The sequence below is a fragment of the Schistocerca americana genome, chromosome 1 (assembly GCF_021461395.2).
Source record: "Schistocerca americana isolate TAMUIC-IGC-003095 chromosome 1, iqSchAmer2.1, whole genome shotgun sequence".
Taxonomy (NCBI): Eukaryota; Metazoa; Arthropoda; class Insecta; order Orthoptera; family Acrididae; genus Schistocerca; species Schistocerca americana.
This window is the reverse complement of record NC_060119.1, coordinates 468,877,884-468,896,906: the sequence shown is the minus strand read 5'-3', so window position 1 is coordinate 468,896,906 and position 19,023 is coordinate 468,877,884.

Genomic DNA, 19,023 nt, shown 5'->3' with positions numbered 1-19,023 from the left:
AATTATTTAGAAATGCTGTGGATATATCTTATGTCTATACTGCTTTTATAAATGTGTATCCAGCAGACCAATGCAAGTAGCACTGTTGTTCATCACAAAAGATTTGGAAATCCTTTGGAGATATCCATTGCCTGTGTCTGGTAGTTAGATCAATTCATGTCTTCTGACCTGCTTCCAAAACGCTATACTACTCTGCCATTTATCTTCGATCACAAATCTAAGAGAATTGTCATCATTCATCTAGTATGTAGAAAGGCAATATTTTCACCACTCATATGAGCTATTAACGCTACATCTTGAACTGTTTGCGGCACTTGCAGGTACAACACTACAACACTCCACTACTTCTTCCAAACTAAAAACTGTGATATTATAAATACGACTATGTTGAGTGATTCAGCAATTGCTTTAGGTTGAATACAAAGTGATCCAAACTGTGGAAAGCCATTGTCCACAATCGAGTGACCAAAATCGTGAACAGCTCATCTCCATCTCAATGATTCCATTGCACTAAGCAGGACAACTCCAAAAATCTACCCTCACGAGGGCTATCCAGAAAGTATTTATGTTCGTCTTCACAACAGTGACATCGAGCTTCATGGCTCAGAGGTCAACGTCAGCAGACAGTACCCTTCTTGAGTCTTTTAGAGATTTGAAAAGTGCACCACCAAGCGCTCATTTTATGCACCAAGGAATAGGAGTTTCATTTCACCATATAAATCTGTTATTTGAAAATGTTATGCATTACAGGATGGAGTCTACATTTTGTGCAAAATTCGAGATGTAGCAATATCATTTGCAGTCACTTAACTGCAACATTCTCGCATAATCGTATCCAGGGAGATGAAATTTGAATCTTAAGTGTCCTTTAAACTGTTCCGAAAGTTTTGCATACGTGTCTTCCTTGTAACATCACGAAAAATACAAGTTGCCCTTAAATAGAAGTCTCACACAATGGCAAACCTCTACGATCAGGGAGATCTTTCACAGTTCCAGGAACATACTTTGTATGTTCGTTATTCACCATGCAAAAAGCACACTGTCAACAAACGCTACATTTTTCTCTACAAATACTAACAAACTTCTCTCATACATGATGCCTATATATAACAACAACAAAATCAGTGTTAGTTTCAAGAAGAATAATATTGGAATATATCGTAGTGGTGTATATTTTCACCATGAGTCCACTGAATTTAGGAAAGGGGTGCTGTAGCAGATTCGTTTATTTGTAAAGGTGAGTGAGTGGTATGATTGATTTTGTTGAAAATTAGACTCGAGGAAAAGCTATGGTGTTGCATATATGGAATACGTCAAATCTAAGTGTATCGTTAGCAGTCTGCAGAAACCTTATGCCACGGTAGAAATATTGCCACTTTCCTATATTGCTTACGAAACCACTAATTGTCACTCAGAAGTGCTCTAGTGTGAGCTTGATGTTGTATGTGTTGCTATCAATACATGGGCTTTGTATCATCAGAAAAGTGAAATAATTCGAATACTTCTTGTGTAAGTGTCCTGCTAGAAAATTGAAGTCTTTTGCATTCTTGGGCTGACAAGTGGCCACGTATTGGTGGAAATAGCATTACTTTCAGATAGTCAGAGGTGTAGGGTTTAGTGCTTTTCTATGCTGCTGCACTCATGACTGAAAATAACTTCATATCTGTAAGATTGGTATGGAACAAACTTCACTGCAGAGGTTGGCAGATGCTCTCACAAACTGTTGATTGGCATGAACTGTATGGCGTAACTGTTGTTCTATAACTGGAGTGTGATTAAGACTTTAGGAATTTTTTCTGTAGCCTTGTGACAGGAATACACAAAGGCAGCTGGAGAAAGCAGGCGCCGACACAGTGGCCTGTGATGTCACATGGAACATGTTGAGGTCAAACACAAGTCGCTGCCCTTGGTGACTGACACTTGAGCAGGCAGTATGCTGATGGCACAGTCATTGCTCAGTGGTTGGGGGCTGCACAGAGCCATGAGTCAGCCGCTGTGGAAGCAGGAGCGGTGCACTGCTCCATAGCGGCCAGACTCTCTAGTAGCATTGGTGTCACAGTGAGGTGGGGTGAAGAGAGTGGAATACATTGCAGTGATGTGTGCACAGGTGTGCCAGTGCTGAAGATACCTTCCTAGCATTGAGTTGGTTTAAGTAAGGATATAATCATTTCCATTCCATCCCACTGACCTTGACATAAGGAGAAGTGGTCTGGCAATGGGCTGGGAAAATTAAACATTCAAACTGTGTCAGTAAACTTTGATGTCAGAATGGTGTGAAAATTGTTTGGATGTCATTTTAAACTGGACCATTTGAAATTCCTGCTGTTTTAATCCTAGCACAAGTTATCTGTGAGGTCAGGAAAAAACTCAGTGGTTATGTTCGATTCTAAACTTACTAAAAGTGATCTGGTTGTCATGCAGACTATCCTTGTGCCCCTTGGTCCACTATCTTGGATCGCGATCTTGGGTTCTGACGTCATAGGGTTGTTCTCATATCTCCATGTCCGCCATTTTGGATTGCTATCTTGGATTCTGATGTCATGGGGCTGCGGTCATATCTCCAGGTTCATCAGCTTCGATTTCCATGTTGGATTATGATGTTATAGGGCTATGCTCATATTTCTGGGTTCGACATTTGGATTGTAATGTCCCATGGCTATGCTCATATCTACAGGCACACCACCTTGGATTCCTCACCAGTAGGACAGTTGTCCACCTTGGATTTTTGAATTTCTTGTTATCTTATACTTAGTGTGGTATCGTTCAAAGGTCACAGTGCCATATCAAAGTTCACAATGTACACTGATACCACACACATTAGCAATATCTCGCTGCAATCTGTAACGACACACTGTCTCTCACCACAGTGCTGTCACATGAAGGTCAATATAGAGCTAAGCGTGGACTCGCTCTGCCCAGATTGTGACCTCCAATGGAGCATCCAGCATCATCTAGTTAGGATACCAGTGCTATTCAAGTCTTAAATAGAGCTGTACTTTTGTAAATATTGAACTTGTATTTCAAGAGACAAGGTTGTAATTGTGTACATCAAGTGATGCTTTGCTCTTCAAACACAGCTGTAGATATTCAGCTCGTTCTTGTGCAACGTAGTAGATAAGATGAGTAACTCTTTTTATCATTCTTGTAATAAAGTGAATTCATGTTTCATATGTTGTAATTCCAGTCATCCATTTCCCAGAGCAATCACCGAATTCACATTTATGAGTGGCCGACCGTTTCATCAGGCCCTAACACTTAGCATGAAGGCCTATAATACAGAGGGCTCTTCTCAGCTCAGCCGTCTTGGATACTATACTTCAAACAAGAGACCTGGAAAAACATACAGACTATATTTGAATGCGTAGGTCCAGCATCCTGGATCACCATCTTGGATTCAAATGTCACAGAGACTGTTTATGAGTCTACTGTCTTGGATTTTACACATAGGGCAATTGTGCTACGGTCCCCAGCTTGGATTTTTTAAAATTTTTCACTTATTTACATCTAGACCGTTCCCATCTTTTTTAAACTTCCCATCATTCTACACACAGGGTAATTGGCATAGGAAGCCAGAGCAGTGGTGAGGGGAAATATCGCAGAATTGCATGTTGTTATCAAAGACGTTATCAGAAGTATGGCAAAAATACTGGCTGTCCTGGAACCTGTTCAAACCTTCAACTCTTTTTGAAGTCAAGGAAAACGGCATCACCCTTGGCGCCAATGACTTTGGCCCTCTGGATCTCATGGATGGCAAGAGCAAGCTGAGTTTCGAAAATTCTCTTTTTGCAGAATACATGTTTATTTTGATAACAAGGATTTTTGTCCTCCAAACCTGTCATAATATGTGAATTTGAAACATGTTCCACTCAGCCCCATAGTGCTTGGGATGCAGATTTAAAAGGTCCCAGCCAGCATTGCCAGTTAAAACTGTAACTCTTGGCATGAAGCCTCTCTTAGACAGAGTCACTATGCTGTGATGTCTGCTTTGCTCCCAATTCCAGAATTGTAGCTAAGTAACTCATATTATCCAAATAATCATTGGAAAAAGTCTTTTCCAGTGCTGAAGCACATAAACTATTGGAAGCAACGCAATGAAGAGGAGGCAGCAATCGCTAAGGTTCTCGAACCGTGTTCATACAATCAGGAGGTGAGTGACAGAAACCGTTCACCATCACTGTTGCATTCGCTCTCATCATTGTTAGATCTTAACAGTCAGCAGTAGGCAGAAACATCTTTATATCACAATTCTAGGAGGTTTCTAGTCTCTATTGCTTACACAAGACAGGCAGAGTGTAAATTCATCAGTGGAACCTCGATGTTGCAATTCACTTCCATTGTAGCTTGCCTGATTTCACAAATTTTTATAGAGAAATTGTTCACCCAGTAATGAAAGATACCATCGCTGCTAATAAGTAGGACACTTGATTAGTGTTAGCAATAGCAGTCAGTATTTGGAACAGCATTCCAAAATCTGCAGTGGCGTTGTTTGTGGACCAACAGCATTATCCCTGTGTCAAACCTGGGCACTTCTGTCCCAAGTCCACTTGTACCACCAGTATCAACACAACAAACTCCAGAGAATTTGAAATAAACGCAGTTGTTTATCAATGAAGACACGTATATTGCTATTGGTTGTCAATAGTTTCAACCAAGGAACAAACTGCATTGGAATTATAGCTGTCAAATCATTTCACAGACAAGCAAAATGGCAGTGACAGCCTTGGCTTCCAGGTGCACGATTCTGATAATTCAGTACAAGATTCAGTACCTTTCAATGAACTAGAGGGTCTGTGCCGAGAATATACAGACATTTCTGACACTAGGCTTGCGTTGTGCAGTACATTATTGCTACAGCATTGTAATGGAATTATCAGCAATTCCCCACTACTACACATCCCACCTGACACCTTTAGCATTTCGAGAACACATGGAGACAGAGTTAGAGCCACTTTAACAACAAAATGTAAAAATACTGGTGATGCCCAGACAGTGGGCCTTTCACTGGTTGTTGCCAGAAAACCAATTGGCTCCTAACGCATATGTGGAGATGTCTAATCCATGAATAATGCTTAATTGGAGGTACACACAAATACCGTTCCTCGACTTTAAAAACTCATGGTTGAATTGATTGGGGGCTCGCACTTCTCGAAGATCGACCTAGCCAATGCATAACTGCAGTTACCATTACACGAATACTCAGAGGATTTTTGTCACAAATCGGCCCCTTATTGCTACATGGCAGGCCAATGTCACAAGGACATCATGACGTTGCAACTGGTTCATAATATACCAACCAAAGGTGCTATTTCGTAGTTCATGGTAGATAGCCATAAAACGCCGAAATTTAGTTTCTACATCTACATCTACATCCACACTCCGCAGGCCACCTGACGGTGTGTGGCGGAGAGTACCTTGAGTACCTCTATCGGTTCTCCCTTCTATTACAGTCTCGTATTGTTCGTGGAAAGAAGGATTGTCGGTATGCCTCTGTGTGGGCTCGAATCTCTCTGATTTTATCCTCATGGTCTCTTCGCGAGATATACGTAGGAGGGAGCAATATACTGCTTGACTCTTCGGTGAAGGTATGTTCTCGAAACTTTAACAAAAGCCCGTACCGAGCTACTGAGCGTCTCTCTTGCAGAGTCTTCCACTGGAGTTTATCTATCATCTCCGTAACGCTTTCGCGATTACTAAATGATCCTGTAACGAAGCGCGCTGCTCTCTGTTGGATCTTCTCTATCTCTTCTATCAACCCTATCTGGTACGTATCCCACACCAGTGAGCAGTATTCAAGCAGTGGGTGAACAAGTGCACTGTAACCTACTTCCTTTGTTTTCGGACTGCATTTCCTTAGGATTCATCCAGTGAATCTCAGTCTGGCATCTGCTTTACTGACAATTAATTCTATTGGTCATTCCATTTTAAATCACTCGTAATGCATACTCCCAGATAATTTATGGAATTAACTGCTTCCAGTTGCTGACCTGCTATATTGCAGCTAAATGATAAAGGATCTTTCTTTCTATGTATTCACAGCACATTACACTTGTCTACATTGAGATTCAATTGTCTTTCCCTGCACCATGTGTCAATTTGTTGCAGATCCTCTTGCATTTCAATACAATTTTCCAGTATTACAACATCTCGATATAGTACAGCATCATCCACAATAAGCCTCAGTGAACTTCTGATCTTATCCACAAGGTCATTTAGATATATTGTGAATAGCAACAGTCCTACGACACTCCCCTGTGGCACACCTGAAATCACTCTTACTTCAGAAGACTTCTCTCCATTGAGAATGACATGCTGCGTTCTGTTATCTAGGAACTCTTCAAGCCAATCACACAATTGGTCTGATAGTCCATGTGCTCTTACTTTGTTCATTAAACGACTGTGGGGAACTGTATAAAACGCCTTGCAGAAGTCAAGAAACATGGCATCAACCAGGGAACCCATGTCTATGGTCCCCTGAGTTTCGTGGTCGAATAGCACGAGCTGGGTTTCATATGATCGTCTTTTTCGAAACCCATGCTGATTCCTACAGAGTAGATTTCCAGTCTCCAGAAAAGTCACTATATCGAACATAATACGTGTTCCAAAATTGTACAACTGATCAACGTTAGAGATATAGGTCTATGGTTCTGCACATCTGTTCGACGTCCCTTCTTGTAAACGGGGATGACCTGCGCCCTTTTCCAATCTTTTGGAACGCTACGCTCTTCTAGAGACATACGGTACACCGTTGCAAGAAGGGGGGCAAATTCCTTCGCATTCTCTGTGTAAAATCGAACTGGTATCCCATCAAGTCCAGTGACCTTTCCTCTTTTGAGAGATTTTGATTGTTTTTCTATCCCTATGTCATCTATTTCTACACTCCTGGAAATGGAAAAAAGAACACATTGACACCGGTGTGTCAGACCCACCATACTTGCTCCGGACATTGCGAGAGGGCTGTACAAGCAATGATCACACGCACGGCACAGCGGACACACCAGGAACCGCGGTGTTGGCCATCGAATGGCGCTAGCTGCGCAGCATTTGTGCACCGCCGCCGTCAGTGTCAGCCAGTTTGCCGTGGCATACGGAGCTCCATCGCAGTCTTTAACACTGGTAGCATGCCGCGACAGCGTGGACGTGAACCGTATGTGCAGTTGACGGACTTTGAGCGAGGGCGTATAGTGGGCATGCGGGAGGCCGGGTGGACGTACCGCCGAATTGCTCAACACGTGGGGCGTGAGGTCTCCACAGTACATCGATGTTGTCGCCAGTGGTCGGCGGAAGGTGCACGTGCCCGTCGACCTGGGACCTGACCGCAGCGACGCACGGATGCACGCCAAGACCGTAGGATCCTACGCAGTGCCGTAGGGGACTGCACCGCCACTTCCCAGGAAATTAGGGACACTGTTGCTCCTGGGGTATCGGCGAGGACCATTCGCAACCGTCTCCATGAAGCTGGGCTATGGTCCCGCACACCGTTAGGCCGTCTTCTGCTCACGCCCCAACATCGTGCAGCCCGCCTCCAGTGGTGTCGCGACAGGCGTGAATGGAGGGACGAATGGAGACGTGTCGTCTTCAGCGATGAGAGTCGCTTCTGCCTTGGTGCCAATGATGGTCGTATGCGTGTTTGGCGCCGTGCAGGTGAGCGCCACAATCAGGACTGCATACGACCGAGGCACACAGGGCCAACACCCAACATCATGGTGTGGGGAGCGATCTCCTACACTGGCCGTACACCACTGGTGATCGTCGAGGGGACACTGAATAGTGCACGGTACATCCAAACCGTCATCGAACCCATCGTTCTACCATTCCTAGACCGGCAAGGGAACTTGCTGTTCCAACAGGACAATGCACGTCCGCATGTATCCCGTGCCACCCAACGTGCTCTAGAAGGTGTAAGTCAACTACCCTGGCCAGCAAGATCTCCGGATCTGTCCCCCATTGAGCATGTTTGGGACTGGATGAAGCGTCGTCTCACGCGGTCTGCACATCCAGCACGAACGCTGGTGCAACTGAGGCGCCAGGTGGAAATGGCATGGCAAGCCGTTCCACAGGACTACATCCAGCATCTCTACGATCGTCTCCATGGGAGAATAGCAGCCTGCATTGCTGCGAAAGGTGGTATACACTGTACTAGTGCCGACATTGTGCATGCTCTGTTGCCTGTGTCTATGTGCCTGTGGTTCTGTCAGTGTGATCATGTGATGTATCTGACCCCAGGAATGTGTCAATAAAGTTTCCCCTTCCTGGGACAATGAATTCACGGTGTTCTTATTTCAATTTCCAGGAGTGTATATCTGCCATTTTGTCAGCTTGTGTTTAAAGCAACTTGCAATGATTGCTATTGCATTTGATGATAAGGAACAGAAAGAGGGAGCAAAAAGAGTCTGTGCTAGAAAAAAAAATGTTAAAAAATCGAGACTGTGAAGGAGAGTTCCACACACTCTTTACAAGGAGCTGGAAGAGGAGGAGTCATCGTTCTATAATTATTTCAGAATGTGTAAACAACACGTTTTTTACCTCTTAAGGAAGAAACAAATAAAAATTACAAAGAGAAATACAAGATTTATGCATCCAATATCAACATGGCAGAAGCTGATCGTTTGTCTAAGGTATGTCTACATGGGCTGTTCTTCTGAGCTAAACAAAAGAAATATGGAGGTGGTGCTTGCCGGCGGCAAAAGGGGAACATCACGTGACTCCATTAATGGCCCGTTGAAACATTCTTCCCAAGAGACCTTGACGTGATGCTGACGTGACGTTTCGATGACGTTCCATAGACAGTTTGTTTGAATGCCATCATTTGAACTACAAAGGAGAATTTTTTGATATGATAGTGACGTTCCATCAAGTGTGAATCCACTTTAAGTGACCTGCAAATAAAATTTAGTCTTTGGTTTGCCTTCCCCACAACATTTAGTTATTTGTATCTGTAATTGTTAGGTACTTAGTCGAATTGACAGCTTTAAAATTTTTGTGATTTATAGTGTATCAGAAATTTAACTGATTTATTTCCAATAATGACCTCACACTTTTCTTTATTCACAGGCATTTGCCACTTTTCGCACCATACAGATATCGAGTCTAAGTTATTTTGCTATTGGACTTTATCTTCTGATAATTTTACTAATGACTGCATCATTGGGCAAACAATCTATGAGAGCTGCTCAGATTGTCTCTTAAATCTTTTATGTAAGCTAGGAACAGCAGAGTGCTTATAACCTCTCATTTGGGAATGCCAGATATCAATTGTGTTTTAGTCAATGATATCCCATCGGTTATTATGTAGTGTGGCATTTCTGGCAGGAAATCGCGAAATCACTCACACATATGAAGCATTACTCTACAGGTATGTAATTTGATTAGAGGTCTCTTAGGGTAAACGATGTGAGAAGCCTTCTGGAAATCTAGAAATATTGACTTAACTTGAGATCCCTGTCGATAGTACTCATTACTTGATGCGAATAAAGGACGATATTTTCTGAATCTGTGCTGACTGTGTGTCAACAGATAGTTATCTATGAGCTAATTTATAATGTCCAAACACTGTATACTGTTCAAAAATCTGCAGCAAATCGAAGGTGTGAAGTATCCTTGGTTTACGATATTTTTGCAGACTAATCAGTGAAGAGACTGCTTCTTCTTACATATATCGCATGAAAAGACCGAGAGTTCATAAGGGGTTACACACATTATTAGTGACTCGAGAAAGAAGGCGGTAAATGACTGCAGTATACGACATAAGCTATTTAATGAGGTACAGCTGCAGATAGTAGTAGTAGTAGTAGTAGTAGCTTTATTCATCTGTAGATCTCTTTTTACAAGGATATAAAACTTGTCAAAGTATTTACACGTTTAGATCCATTTAAAATAAGCTAGTTGGTATACACATACATTTACAGACTTCTAGTTAGAGATAATCATTTGATTTACTCCTGGTATATACTGTAATACTTTTTTACAAATAACTTATTAAATAATGTAATGCCACACTGTTCACTCATATCTCACTATCAGTCACTGCACACACTATAAACACATTGTTTCATAACACTTCACTCACTACACACTCAAACACACACACACACACTGCTGATATCTGGGCCATTTTCTGTACAACACCTTCCCATTTGCTACTATTAAAAACCGAGTCAACATCCCTCAATAATGGGTGAGATGTTGAGCTCAGAAAGATGAAGAGGTGTTAGTGTTGTGCTATGCATAGCTTGGCGGTAATTATTTCTAGAAGAGGAAAAAAGAACAAAAAAAAACATAGTGTGAAGGTGTTATATGGAATGTTGGATGTTTTATAATCATTATTTATTTGTATAACTTTTTTTACCAAGCCCTACTCTGTTTTATGTAAGTAATCCATCAATGTATAAAATGAATTGCATTTCTTTTGGTAATTTATTGTACAATTTTATTCCTGGTAGAAATTGCTGTTTTGAGTTTTATGTTTATTTTTATTTTTTTTATTTTTTTGTTAAATATGAGTTGAGTCTAGCTCTTATTCCATGGTCATGGACCGAGATGTTTGTGCAGTAATTACCAATGTTATTTTTTATGTGTGTGGTAAATGTATTCACATGGTGCAGTTAAAATCCCCAGTGTTTTGAACAGATCTTTACAATGAGCTCGACTACTATGTTCTGCTGTTTTCTTATGGCTCTTTTCTGGAGTTTGAAATTTTTGTTTATATTTTGTGCATCAGTTCCCCAAAAAAGAATGCCATAGATAAGAACTGAGTGTACATATGAACAGTATGTTACTAAAAGACACTGTATGTTACACACTGATGATAGGATTCTAAGGGCATAGCATGCTGATGACATTCTGTTTGCAAGTTCCTTTGTTTGTTCAGACTACTTCAACTGAGATTCAATATTCATTCCAAGAAATTTTGCATTTGTTACACAGTCTATAGAGGTGCCAGCTATATTTAATTTAACATTATCATAGTCCCTCTTCAAACTAATATTCACGGCACTAGTTTTATTTATGTTCAATGTCACTTCATTGCTTATTGACCAGTTGTAAACTTCCTTGAGAGTTTCATTTGCTTTCTCTGTGAGGAGTTCTCTTGTTTTCTAAGTGCCTATCGTATTGCTGTCATCAACAAGAGAATTTTTTTTTCCATGAGTAACACTACTGGGAATGTCATTGATGTGTATCAAGAATAGTATTGCTCCTAATATCCTACCTTGCAGAATCCCTATATTAATGTATTTTGGTTCTGTTAAGTGTTTTACTATATGTTTAGATCTATTTGAAGTATGTGTTATCTCTGCTCTTTGTACCCTATCTGCTAGGTATGATCGAAACCAGTCATTAGCTACCCCCGCCCCCCCTTATTTCTAATGCTTCTAATTTATTTAATATAATCTTGCAGTCGACTGTATCAGAGACCTCAGTAAGATCCAAAAATATGCCTGTGACACACTCATCTTTATCAAGAGCATCAAGTACAACTTTTGTGAATTCTGGTATAGCTGACTCTGTATTTTTGCCACTTTGGAAATCAAACTGTGATTCGCTTAAAAGATGGTATTTATTCAGGTAATTCATTAATCTGTCTTTCATAATTGCTTCTATTATTTTTGAGAATGGTGACAGCAGGGAAATGGGCCAGTAATTTTCTACGTCTTCTGCATTACATTTCTTTAGGAAAGGTACAACTCTTGCCTGTTTTAACTTCTCTGGAAATGTCCCTGATGTGAAGGACTCATTTTTTATATTTGTTAAAGGGTCTTGTATAATCCAGATGCTTCGTTTTGGCACACACTTTGGTACTTCATCTAAGCCTACTGACTTTTTATTTTTTTAGTTTTTGAATAGTTTTATTGATTTCATTTTCTTTGGTTGGATGTAATGTCACTGTATTTAGTGCAACATTATTTACAGGTGTTATATTTGTTTTGGGGAATTTTTTCTGCAATATTTGAAAAATGCTCATTTACATAGTTTGCTAAGTGTTGTGGATCATTTATTACCTTATGCCCCTCCCTTAGCAGTATGTTATTCTGCATTTCTTTGTCTCTCCCCATTTTCTTTTTTTTATAACATCCCAGACTGCTTTGCTTTTATTCCCTGCATTATATATTATTTTGTCACTAAATGAATTTTCTGCAGCAGTCAGTACCTTCCTATAGGTCATTTTGTATCTATGATAGAAATTTAAGAATTCTGGATCATTGCGACTCTTTTTCATAGAACTCAGGTATTTAAGTGTTTGGGAGGACATCTTAATACCTGCTGTTATCCATCTGTTTTTGTGTTATGTTGACACAGACATGCATACTTTTAGAAAAGCGTTTCCAAAGTTCAATTTAAATAATGTGTAGAATTTAGAGAATTTATTATTCACATTGGTTTCCTTATACACTTCATCCCAGCTTTGTTTTGCTAGTTATTTTGCAAAATGTTTTATTCTGATATCAGATAGATGTTGTTTGTAGGCTTGTAGTTTAGAGATTGATTCGATGTGTTGATTTTACTCTTGTTATTTGACAGAGATGGTCTGATAATCCGAGATGTTTTACAGCTACATCACATTTTCCCCCGTCAGCTACTAATGAAGTCATTACAGTAACCCTTGTTGCACTATTGAGCAATAGGGACATGTCAAAACTTTGAAGGATATTTATGAGGATGCTCCTGGATTCATTTATGATGCTAGTGTTGATGTCAATGTCCCCACACAGAATTATGCTGACCTTTGTACTTGAGACTTTGTCTAGAACTTCTGTTAATTTATTGAAAAAAGTGTCCACACTACGACTGAGAGATCTGTACACACACAAAATGATTAATTTCTTGGTGATACCAAGCCCTGTTAATTAAATAGCTGATATTTTAAAGTGTTTGTCTTCACTTACTGTACTGAGGTTATGTCTTGATTTGAACTGTGTTCCTTTTCTGATATAAATGCATGATCCTCCACCCCTTGAAACAGCTCTGCAGTAAGAGTTTGCCCTTTCATACAATGATAACACTACATGTTGGTTTTCTGTGTCTCTACACCAGTGCTCAGTAACACAAACTATTGTGCAGTTCAACGACTGCAGCTCAACTTCTAATAGTCGTATTTTATTTTTTATCGATTGCTTGTTTTGATGGAGGATTGTTAAGTCTCTTTCCAATGGTTTGTTTTCTTTGTGACATCTGGTATGTGTGAGATGAGATTTGAGGTGTTAAAATCTGTCTTGTGAGTGCTTGTTTCAGTATTTTTTAAACTGCTGGAGATACTCTTTAGACAGGGAAACCTGTTGTCTGCATTTATCCTAAAAAGGACCTACTTCTCCTACCCATGACAACAGCTATTTTACCATGTGTGGCCCGAGATCCACCCCCTTTACTTTCATGAATCAGCTGTACCAATCTTTCCTTCCCAGTCCTGTTTAGGTGTAGGCCATGCCTAGTGAAACCCAATCTGTTGATAGTTTCAATGGGCAACAGAGAAACATGAACGAAGTTTCCTGCCCTCAGAGCCATCCCTAACCCCACATTGATTCGCCTCACAGCTTCATCAAGGTATGGTCGATGATGATGCCAGAGCAGCTCAACAATTGGTGGTGGCCTGGTAAGCTGGCCCTAAACTTCTTCTTCTTCCTAACATGTCCCCTTCCAAACATTTTGTATATTCCCAGGCTTCTTGGCCTCGGTTGAAGTGTGCTGCACATTTCTTGCTCCTCATTCTACCAGAGGCTCTTCTCCACTTAACTCTGACAGCGATAGATACTTGTTTTTGGTGTTGATGATAAAACTATCAGATCGCATTCTCTTTCTTCTTATCCTCATACCACCTGCCAGTTTCCAACCACCCTCCCCCCCCCCATCTAAGTTTATCCTTATCAGTTCTTTCCTTGCTTCCTCCAACTGTGCCTGAAGGGAACAGATTTTCCTTTCCTGCTCCCCACTCAAAATGTTCCTACTGCATACTCTGCAGTTCCAGGAAAGAGCCTCTTCTGTTCTCCCAACATCACCCCCGCCCCCCCCCCCTCCCCCAGTGAAAATATTTCCTACAAGATTGGCAACAAATCCCTCTACTCACTATCCTACAACAGCTCCCACATTTCTCGCTAATGGTCAGTTTCGAAAGAATAATTAAGTTTAAAGAATGTTTTAAATTTGTCAAGTATGCGAATTGGCAGTTGGCTCTATGTAACCAAAAAGGACACAAAGGTCTTAAGTGTAGTTGTTGATTTTTGTACTGATTTAGAAATACAATGACAGAAGAATAACTTAGTTATTACTTTGCTTTTAGAGAATTTACATTATCAAGGATGTTTGGTCAGGTTTTTAAACGTTTATAACTCGGAAAATTTAGGCCTAGATCGCGTCTATCTAACTAGTAAACAATACGAACTGTGTTAAATACTATTTAGAAACGTTTAATTACACTTTTATTGCGACAACAGATACTGATGAAACTAGTAGCTGTATTTCGTAAACGACTTTTACACTATCAAGAAAATTTGAATAGAATTTTTTGTGTTTATGTCACGCAAAATTTCGGGTTATGTCGCGATTATCGGGATTTCAGATAACACGAAGTTTTTTCAAGAATAAGCTCTGCTGGGACGCTAATATTCAGTTTTGTGACAACAAAGGACACAACAGCAAATATACGAAACAAAGAAAATTTAAATTTGACGCTATTCCCTGTTAAATAAGTTCCTTTAGCGTGCAAAGAAATACCTGTGATCTCACTCGGCGGCCATCTTGTCTCGGATCCCACTTATTTTTCATGGGTTCTCATGGCCACCTTTCACTGGGACGTAACTGCAGTTTATAGATTTAGTAAAACACTGCACGTTTTGCTAGTATGGAAACTGAAGTACACAGTAGCAATGCAACAGAAGCAAATAATATTAAATATCATGAAAGAATATACGTAAAAGGAGAAAGTAAAAATGCTGCACTACATTCTTTTTTATACAGTATTTCAACAGCCTCATTCCCTTTTCGTGGAAGCTGTAGGTGAGGGGTTAGTATAGTAGGAGTTAAATAAGAAATATGAATGAAGACAATCAAATTTTACCATATCGGTATACTTAATTTTATGTACCTTATTTGTACGCGATCAGGCCCAAAGAACTATGCACTACTATGAACTTCCTTTTCCACCCCCTTCTATACATCACTGCCATTTGCCAATTGTCCATGTCTATCATTGACTTGTAGGTCTACATGGAGGCCATCACTCTGCCTCCTCCTTGGCGTTCCTCGGGCCTCTTACCTGTAGGGGTGATTGTTAAGTTGCATATTTTCGACTTTCAACATAGTATCTGAACAGCCCTCTGTAGCTGATCCCTGGTCTTTCTTATAAACGGGATTTTTAACAAGCCTCTGACCAAAAATTGATCATTTCCACTCTCCACATGCCAAACTTCTTAACATCTGACATCTGTATTTTGGCTTTTATACCTAGGGTGATGTATCTACTGGTTTTATCCTCCAGTTTGGTGACACCCAAGTACTCTTAAGTGTGTTGTTACACTGCAACTTTTTGCTGGAGATGAGTAGATCCATTGATGTTGAGGAGCTAAAGAAACTCACATCATTAGTGTTACTTAGCTGTGGTGCCTCGGACTCAGCACTGACATAACAAATGTAAAATATTTGCACTTTTTTGCTTTCTATTTTGTAAACTTATAACTATCTCACTAAAACAATAACTTGAAAGAAACTTGATGGCTCAAAAGGAGCATAAATTATGAGATTGCAGGCTTCTCTGGGCATGTGCCAGTCATTATATTCACCATTGATTGTATTTTAAAAAGGAAATGTCAGCTGCATAGTGTTCTACACTTACGTATTGAATGATGTTTCATATAAGTTCATACTGATCTCTTTATTAAGTGTAGTGGAAGAATGTATAAGTCTTCACAAAGAGCACATATACATGAATTGCCTAATTTTTGGCTGATTTATTGTAATTATTTCAATCCAACACTTCCAGTAGTGCTTAAAGGAACACATGGGACTGCTACTTGACATGTAACCTACAGAGAGTGGGAAAAATATAGAAACACCAAAAACACGACACATTGCCATGCCCAATGCAGTGTAGGAAAAATGTTGGGGCCCCAGGCACCTTCCTCTCGTCTTGGAATGGATAAATACAGGTTCTGTAAGGATTTAAATGGAATTTTATAATTATTCCAGCAAAGTAGTGGCAAGTTCAAGGAACAATGATGGAAATGGATAGCAATCACGCAGCTTTCTCTCCAAAGCAGATCACAAAGGCTCAACAGCATTGAGATGTGGTGACTGTGGTGGCCTGAGAAAGTGTGACAATTCATCCTCAAGTTCGCAAAAGCACTCCTGAACGATGTGAGTTATGTGAACAGGGGCTTTTTCATATTGAAACACGTCACCACTGGAGAACAAACATCATATTATGGAGTGGACTTGATCACTCAGAATGGTAATGTAATCCTTGGCAGTAATGCGACCTTGCAGAGTAATGGTGTGGTGCATGTAATACATGCAATGAATGTCCAACTCATCACCTAACCTCGTCCGCTCCCTTAGCTGAGTGGTGAGTGCACCTGACTGCCATGCAGGGTGCCTGAGTTCGTTTCCCAGCCAGATCGGAGATTTTCTCCACTCGGGGACTGGGTGTTGTGATGTTCTCATCCCCATCAACATGCAAGTCACCAAATGTGTCGTCAGTTGAAAATACTTGGAACCCATCGCTTGAACTTCCTCAGGTGGGGACTTCTGGCCAACAATGCCAAATGATAATTTCATTACCTAACCACCACCATGTTTCACTTGTGGAACATAAGCTTGGTCAGAAGTTGGAATCAGTGTGAAACAAGACTTGTCCCATCAGATGCCCCACAGTCCTGTTTTTATGGCTATGGCACATTGTTTTCCTGTTATGGGCATTTACATTACTAATGCAATATAAATCTTCTGTATAGCACCTCTCAAACTATCAAATACTTCAGCTTCTTTGGTTATGGAGGCATCCACCATATGAGCACCAAAAATTTGCTCACATTCAGATTCACTTAGCTTCAACGTAATGAACTCGCAATTACACAGAACACTGTTCTGACCACGACTGACACTTGAATGTATTGAGAACATTGCACAGGTGCCATTCTTGGGCAAATACAGCACTACAACCAGCAGGCATTACTAACATTTGCGTATGTGTTCAAGCATGCATTTCTCGCAGTGTTTCCATATCTTTATCCAAACACTCTATCATGGTTGGTCATATTAAAAGATTTACTTATCTTGAATAAACAACGAACACCGCTGGTATCTTACAGTTGCGGAACGTATGACAGCGACAAGATGAGGAGAAAACCAAAAGATTGCGAGCAAAAAAGTCCTTGTAGTAAATTTTCGCTCAGAAGTATAAAATAATCACTAACTCCATTATCACAGAGTCACCTCATTTTGTTAATATATGAAAAACGTGGTGAATAACTATATTTTTGCCTGCGAATCAAATTTACACTTATGTGCAAAGCTGATCAGAATACATCTGACTGGCCTCATTTGGGTGAGTCTGGAGCAGCCTTTCCAACCTTTCAGATTTACTGGAATGTATAACTGCATCGAAATCATCGTACATTTCTTTAAGGGTTCGTACAGATCTACAATCTACAAATAAAAATCTTTCTTGGGTATCTGCCCTGGACTTTTTGTTGTAGATGGCCTGTCTAATGGCTTCAGAGGCACAATATTTTCAATATTTTGCGTAATTATCCACCAAATTTAAAAATGTAACTTGTTTTCATAATCTACTCATTAAGAGTAAGTTAAACTTAACATGATAAGACAAGTATTACAATTAGAAACCAAGTATTTGTCTTGAAGCTGATAGCGCTCAAATATTCCAACTTAATTCAACCATTACTCGAAAATTATAACACTTTAACGACTTCCAACAAAGTTAATAGATAGCTTCAAACCTTTATATAGGGAACTTTTTCTCCCTTACAGCCCCCACAGAATGATGGAAGGAAACAAGTTTATCACTCACAACATTTTCGCTGTTCATGTGATCGAACTTCAAACTTCAGCATCTGCCATGATGTTTAAATATTTTATTTCTTTACTACTAATTCTGTTCACAACACACTTTGCAGACAGTATCTGCATACATCACTAAACCCACCTGTAAAATTATATCACTGTACGGAACATAGTTCAGGGGGTATGACATGACACACACTTAGACATGTCAAAAACTGGCTTCTGCTAACATTGACGTGCAGTAAACATCAAGTGTGACATTTTAATTTATCATTCTTTACCACTAATGCTATTCACAACACATTTTTCGTACAGTATCTACACAAATATCTGAATGCACCTACAACATAATGTCAATATATAGCAAATAGTTCAGGAGATATGATGTGAGATATAGTGAGATGCATCAAAAACGTGCTTCTACTTAAAATGAAGGGCAAATTACCTACACTACAATCATCCAATATTTCATAATGAAAGCGCTTAGAGACTTCTAACAAACTTCATGCATAATTTCAGTCCTTTTCTAAACTTTGTCTCACTTACATGCTTATTGTCAAGAATAATGGAATTAGAGCGCAATTATGATTGTTGCAGTGTATTGGGAAGAACTCTTGACTGGTATTACCTGGGGCTTTATACTGGTACCACATATAATTAGGTGTTTCCGATTATTACATCAACTTATGAACATTAAATATGGTTCATAAAATTATACAAAAAATCCCTTTGTTATTTGTTTAGCTTGGAGGAGGACATAAAAATGGAATGTATGATCATCACCATTGTTATCATCATATCTTCATCCCTTCAAGATGTAGAAACAGAAGAACTGGCAGCGGATGGCCTTGAAAATAACTGCCTTTTCCTCATGCAACTCAGATGGTGCTCCTCACATACTGACTGGCAAGCAGACATCCATTCACTATTGAATTAATGTGCCTATTCCTATTTTTCACTTTTATTAGTTTCATCTCAGTAACAACTCTTTCACAATTAGCAGGGAATTCTCTCTCA